The 7,688-nt window shown below is 44.5% G+C and overlaps 1 long non-coding RNA gene across 1 annotated transcript; it reads left to right on the forward strand.

Annotated features, from left to right (window-relative positions):
- Positions 1-208: 208 nt before the first annotated feature.
- On the forward strand, positions 209-1,634 carry LOC123406351. Its single transcript, XR_006612107.1, has 3 exons — positions 209-576; positions 1,313-1,397; positions 1,574-1,634. It is a non-coding gene; the product is annotated as an uncharacterized LOC123406351 (long non-coding RNA).
- The last annotated feature ends 6,054 nt before the right edge of the window (positions 1,635-7,688 follow it).

A 7,688-nucleotide genomic window follows, 5' to 3' on the forward strand; every position in this document is an offset into this window, starting at 1 on the left:
TCGCTTATTTGTTAAATTTTAAACTGTTTCAACATGTTAACACTATATATATATGTAGCAAGTTGTATTTGTAGCAAGATTTTTAGACATCCCGCCACTTCCCCTCATTTCCGCGTGAGTCCTCCAGAAAATTTTCGGACGGTAAAGCAAATAAAAGGCCCGATATTGCCCGATGTTGACCACCACCGTCCCATGGTGAAGCCTAAACCTAATTCCCCATCTCTCGATCTCCTCTCCACTCCCAGATCCCAACCGCCACCCCATCCTACTTCTTTCTCTTCTCCACGACAGTGAGCCGTTGCTGCTGTTCGCCAGGTCGTCGCTGCTAGATCCCTGCCCTAGCTGGCAACCATGTTGATTCGCTACTAACCCGCCCTACACGTGGTGACACCGTCGCCACGCCCATGGCCTCATCTCCAACAACCAGTCTGCCTCTCCGATATCCCGGAGCAAGAGGTACCTATCCGGTGACTTGACCACGTGCTCCCACGACCGACAACGACTCTGACGGTGGAACCTCCGTGAAGCAGAAAAAGGACCCCAAGCACGGACCACCTTCATCTTCAGATTGCAATAGTAAATTGCCTTCTTTGCAGCTGATTCATGTGATGGCTTTACCTGTTGTAAATAAGTATCTCGACTACTTTTTACTCTGGAATCTAGATGATTGCATACCATAATTATTTTTCTATGTGATTTTAGGATAGTAACTGGCTAATGTGTTCACACAAATGTCATTCAGTAGATTTGCTATAATGTAGGGTTCTATAAACTTCAGAGGTACTGCAAAACTTGGGCCTAAGCACTATGGAGTTTGGAATTTGGCTGTAGTTTGGACATAGTATTTATGAGTTTTGGAGAGCGTTCAAGGTTTAATTTACCACTTCATTATGTAGAGGGTTTGCTCATCTACCTTTGTCTACTAAATTAGCTATCATGGGCCTACATGTTCCCTTCTACACAAAGTAAATACTAAAGGTGTTGCTATAATTTATAGTTAAGTTTTCATAGTAGTTTGATATTAATTTTGTTAGCAAGTCCTTGTTCTCCATAGCCTGCAAATACAGTTTGTGGGTTCTTGTAAAACTATTCAACTAGTTAATTGTATTAAGTTCTCCATATTTTCTTTCAGTATGTATTTTATCCATAAAGAGCTTCAAGAGCTTGTTTCACTTGGTCACCGTGTGAGTTTATTTTAACTTGATGGGGACAACTTATAATGTTTTACCCAGTCCATCTCTGTAAATTATTTTGTGGCATTGTTCTGTACTTCATTAAGCAAAGTTCCAATAACAAGTAATGTTGCATGCAGCCTTCTTCCACCACCTCCTATTGTAGACGTCTCAGATGTGGTTGTTGAGAAAGCTGCAGATCAGGCTCTGGAACGAATAAACAAGGTTTTGGTTGTTTCTCATGACACTTCCATCAATAGAGATATGATACATTTTATATACATATCTATCTTCCGCACGTATAACTTGGTTGTGCATTTTCTGGTTCCACACACGCTCGTTAACATGTTTATCTCTATCTTATGTATAGTCTAATTTTAAGCTCATTTTCATGCTTGTAGTCTCGTGGGTTTCTACAATATTTGAATATGCAATGCTGATGGATAGGAAGAACAATGCCCGTCATTCTGGTGAGATTTTTTTTCCATCTTTTACATTAATATCTCTTGATATGCAGTTTCGGACCAACAATGCGTAGTTAATGCTTGAACCTGTATGTGTCTTCATTGTGTGGTGTCCTTATGTGCCACCGATTCTATGGCCCGCTTACCTTACTTCAAGGATGTAACACACACTATTCTTTCATGTGTAATAAAATGAAATCTTAGCTGATATTTAGGAAATTCTATATTCTTTGTTAGTCAAACATCCTCGCTACATGCCCATACATTCAGTTTTATGTACTTGAGATGATTATTTGTAGGCAAAACAAATATTATTATGCTATAATTGGAATCAAAAGTTGCAAGTATTATGGATAGATTGGTTATATACCTTTTTTAGTTTTGTGTCGTGTACAATGCCAATGTAGAGCAAGTGAACATTATAGAAAATATGTTTTTCCCACAAGATCTAGAATTGGTCAAAATGATAGCATGTCAATTTTATTGTCATTTATCATCTATATTCATACAAAATTGGCATATTCTTTCGGTTCGTGTAACTCAACATGTACTTTCACTTTTGCAGATAATTTGGTGTTGACTCGCTTGCGGATTTTGGCATAGGAAACAAGTCTTTAGTTCAGCTTAAAACATTCTGATTTTGGACGAGTTATCAACTACTCTTTGTACTTGTCATGACTTGGCCATGTGATATGGTTGCAAGCAATTCTAGTTGTTGTTTCTACCCCGTTAAAGTAAATGTGATATACAGCTACACTGTTTTTATGCATTTTCTGACTGAAATGCAATAAATTAATTTTGTGAGCCTGAAATTTTAACTCCGCTATCCAAATTCAACAGGAAAACTGATAATCTATAACTTGATAGGTATTGCTATAGAAAATGAAAATTTAAATGTACCATGAATACTTGGCTGGGCCTAATGTGGCATCCATGTCACCTTTCCTTCTCTCTCTTAAAGGCAATAATTTATTGTCATGTCATTGCTACAACAACCTCAATCATGAGAAAAAAGCAATGAGTTGCCACATTGATTGCCATGTCAGCGCATGAGTTATCATGTCAAAATCTCATCTAATCATTGTGTTCAATATTCGGACAAATATTTTGCCACGTGTATTAAAATGTGTTACAACTTGTGTTGCTGAAGTTAGAAAACCATGTTACTACGCCTAAAATTTATGTTACTACAATTATAAGAATGTGTTACCAACTCATCTAGTAACACATATGGTGCATGTTACAATAGAATAATTGTAACACATTTTTTAACATATAGTAACAACCATTATGTGTGGCAGTGTATAATTCTTAGTAACATGGCCTAACATAACACTTTTCAAATTGTGTTACTTCATGGCACCGTAACACTTTTTTGGACCTGTAGTAACACAAATGCGTGTTCCAAAAACTCTGTTTTGTTGTAGTGATAGGGCAGGTTAGAAATCATCGAGCGCTAGGTCACGCGAGTTATGCCCTCCTTGTAATCGAAACCATCATAAACCTACACAAAGCAGGATGTAGGCTTTTACCTCCACACGAGCGGCCGAACTTGGGTAAATCTGAGTCTCGCTTTCGCTCACCCCCTTTGAGTCGCCGCCAAGGTGCGATGGCTTCTTCATTAAGTCCTTTCACGAGGACATCTGCCGTGACAAAACCACGACACATAGGGTTCTTCGACCCTTCTTGTTTGACACACTTGCACTATACCAAAGCCCCCTAATATAGGCACGTCATCCCTTTATGCTTTCCTATCGACCACTTCGTATTATTGACCTGTCTGCTCCAAACAGGTTGGTGACTGCTACTCGCACCAGTACCTTCGGCAACCCCAGCACAGGCGATTCTAGCCATCAGCTAGGAGCCGGTCGGTCTACCCAAGATGGAGATCACCCGGAGCAGCATCAAGGCAACATTCCCCCGTCACCACCTCCTCCAGAGAACACGACTGTGGCTGAGTTCCTCCAGGCTCTCCAAGAGGAACGCCAAGCCAAAAACGCGCCATCGAGCAGATAGCTCAGGCCCTAGTGAACAACCGGCCACAGGAAGGAAATGGCAATGGTCGCTCCACTCTATCTGAGTTCATGAGGACTACGCCTCCAATATTCACTACGACAACCGAGCCCCTGGATGCCGATGACTGGATCCACACCATTGAAGACCTCCTCACTGTCTCGGAGGCACAGCCAGGGCTTGGTGGGACGGGTTCCAGATTATGCAAGACGCATAGGCTATCACTTGGACTGTCTTCAAAAACGGGTTCCACACTCCTCACATTCCTCCTGGAATGATGACTATCAAGAAGCGGGAGTTCCATGATGTGAAGCAAGGCAGCGGCACAGTCAAGGAATACCTTCATAAGTTCAACCTCTTGTCGAGGTATGCGCCAGATGATGTCAGCACTGAAGCCGCTAAGTTGAAATGCTTCATGGAAGGACTTCAGCAGTCGCTGCAGTATCAACTTGTTATCTATGACTGTTGGACCTTCTATGATCTAGTAATCAAGGCTCTCATGCTGGAAGACAAGGGTCGTGCTTTGGATGATACTCGCAAGCGTAAGCTGATGGGCAATGGTGGTTCCCGCAACCACAAGGCTTGTCCGTGGCAATCTGGCCCGACAAGTCCTAACTATTAGCAGTAGCAGTACAAGACTCCTGCATTTCGCCCAAATTATCAGTCTCAATAGCATGCCAAGCCCAAGCCGACATTCAATCCGCCCAACAGCAGTGGGGGCAAGCCCAACATGCCAGGTCAGGTCACCTGCTTTGGATGTGGTCAGCCTGGACACTGCTCCAGGCAATGGCCCAACAAGAAGCCCGATGCACCACGCCCCAATGCAAAAAATCAAGGAGAAGGCCATGGAGCACCAAATAGGAATCAGGCTCCCCGCAACCAGCAGTACCACAGTAGGGGACGCGTGAATCACATCTCCGCTGAGGAAGCCCAGGAGGAGCCGAACTGCATTCTGGGTACTTCCCTCGTCAACTCCACCGCAACAACATTATTGTTTGATTGTGGTGTTTTGCATTCTTTTGAAACCAAAAAGTTTGTTGCAAACTCTGGCTTGAAGCCTACCCTTTTTAATGGGAAAATTGGAGTACATACCCCGGGAGTAGTGGTAAGGACCAACCTAGGATGTAGAGGAATTGGGATCCGCATTAATGGGATAGACTTCATAGCAGATCTCATCGTCCTTAAGTCGCAAGGCTTGAACGTGATCCTTGGTATGGATTGGTTGGCCAGACACCAAACCATACTCGACTGCACCAAGAGGGTTGTTACCATGACAAGTGACCAAGGGGTCAAAGTGAAATACGTCACTAAACCTACCTCCACTCAAGTTCCTCAGGTTAATTGCCTTTCGGAAAAAAAAGTTGGACCGTGTACCAGTGGTATGTGAATACCCGAACGTCTTTCCTGGTGAATTGCCTGGGATGCCTCCTGATAGAGACATCGAGTTCGTCATTGAGCTCATGCCCGGGTCAAGGCCTATTTATAAGAAGCCCTATAGGATGGGATCCGAGGAGCTGGTAGAGTTGAAGACGTAGTTGGCCAAGCAGCTGAGGAAGGGATTCATCCGTCCAAGTGCCTCACCTTGGGGATCACCTGTTCTATTCGTGTCCAAGAAGGATGGGACTATCAGGCTCTATGTCGATTACCGTTCCTTCAATGAAGTCACGGTAAAGAAAAAGTATCCACTCGCCAAAATTGAAGACCCATTCGATCAGTTAAATGGTGCCAAGGTATTCTCCAAGATAGATCTCAGATATGGGTACTACCAACTGAAGTTTCGGCCCGAGGACATACCTAAGACCACATTTGTGACCAGGTACGGTCTGTATGAGTGCACGGTCATGTCATTTGGGTTGACCAATGCCCCAGCATACTTCATGTACCTCATGAACAAGGTCTTCATGGAATACTTGGATAAGTTTGTTGTCGTCTTCATCGATGACATATTAATCTTCTCCAAATCCGAAGAAGAGCATGAGCAACACTTGAGGCTGGTGTTGGAAAAACTTCGAGCGCACCAACTTTATGCCAAGTTTAGCAAATGCGAATTCTGGCTACACGAAGTTGGATTCTTGGGTCGTACCATGACGGCAGATGGATTGGCAGTCGATCCCGCCAAGATTACTACGGTAACCAACTCGGAGTCGCCAATCGATGTGAAGGAAGTTAGAAGCTTCCTCAGACTCGTAGGATCCTATCGCAAGTTCATGTAAGGGTTCACCTGCATCGCCTGACCAATGACTCAGCTCTTGAAGAAGGGAAAAAAGTTCAAATGGACGCCAGATTGCGAAGAAAGCTTCAAGGAACTAGAGAAGATATTGACCACTGCCTCGGTGCTGGCCAGTCCAGATATCAACAAGGAGTTTGTGATATACTGTGATGCCTCAAGAATCGGGCTCGATGGCGTTGTGATGCTAGATAGCGGAGTCGTGGCTTATCGGTCATGACAACTCCATCCGCATGAAGAGAACTACACCACTCATGACCTCGAGTTGGCAACTGTAGTTCATGCCTTGTAGACATGGCGACATTATCTCCTCGGGAAGCGATGCGAAATATACACCGACCACAAGAGTCTGAAGTATATCTTTACCCAAAAGGAGTTGAATATAAGGCAGCGGAGGTGGTTGGAATTGATTAAGGAGTAAAACATCAGCATTCAATACCACCCCGGTAAGGCCAATGTGGTGGCCGACGCCTTGAGCCATAAGGCTTTCACTTTAATCGCATCTTACTTACGCAAAACCACAATGGTGATATGCAAGTTGCTATTTAACCTTCTCCAAGGACTGCCTCGTTCAAATACGATTCAACTAAAGTTGGAGAAACAAACACCCACCAGTCATCTTTATGCAACAAGTTGCATGTGAGTCAATGAAACCGGTCTCTCATAAGCGTACAAGTAATGTTGGTCCGGGCCGCTTCATCTAACAATACCGTCGAATCAAGAAAACACTAACGAGTACAACAAATTGAACATCAACGCCCAGAAACTCCTTTGTGTTCTACTAAAGATATCATCTATGCATAAACCTGGCTCCGATACCACTGTTGGGTAACGTTGCATGGGAAACAAAAAATTTCCTACGCACACGCAAGCCCAATCCATGGTGATGATCATCTACGAGAGGGGAGATCGGATCCACATACCCATGTAGATCGCTAAGCGAGAAGTGTTAAGAAACGCGGTTGATGTAGTCGACCGTCTTCGCGATCCAAATCGCACGTCGTCCCACAAACTCTGTCCCGATCTAGTGCCGAACGGACGACACCTTCATGTTCAGCACAGGTGCAGCTCGATGACGATCTCCGCCTTCTTGATCTAGCAAGAGAGACGTAGAGGTAGTTGAATTCACCCGCGGCACGACAACGTGGCGGTTATGGTGGTGGAGCTACTCTGACACGGCTTTGCCGTACCGTACCGAACTAGCTACGGGGTGTCACGAAGTGGTGGAGGGAGAGAGGGTTGCGCCTTGCCTTGAGGTGCCAAAATCCTCTCTCACCTCCACTATATATAGGTGGGAGGGAGGGGTGGCGCCCTAGCGAAAAATCTCTAGTGTTTTGGTCGGCGCAAGGAGAGGAGGAGGAGTCCTCCTCCAATACTTGGAAGGAGGAGTCCTCCTTCCCCAATTCGGTTTGGCGCCACCCGGCTGGGTGGCCCCTCCCGGTGGAACTCCGGAACCCATTCGTCAGTCCCGGTACTTTACCGATAATGCCCGAAAACGTTCCGGAACCCAAATGGATACTTCATATATATCAATCTTCGTCTCCGGACCATTCCGCAAACCCTCGTGACATCCGGGATCTCATCGAGGACTCCGAACAACATTCGGTTACCAACATCAATAATTCAACTATACCGAAAATGTCACCGAACCCTTAAGTGTACAGACCTTGCGGGTTCGAGAACTATGTAGACATGACCCAGACACTCTTCGGTAAATATCCAATAGCGGGGCCTAAATGTAGAGATTGGATCCTACATATTCTACGATGATCTTTATCGGTTGAACGTCTTTGTCAAGGATTCAGTTAATCT

Source organism: Hordeum vulgare, chromosome 6H (genome assembly GCF_904849725.1).
Source record: "Hordeum vulgare subsp. vulgare chromosome 6H, MorexV3_pseudomolecules_assembly, whole genome shotgun sequence".
Lineage (NCBI taxonomy): Eukaryota > Viridiplantae > Streptophyta > Magnoliopsida > Poales > Poaceae > Hordeum > Hordeum vulgare.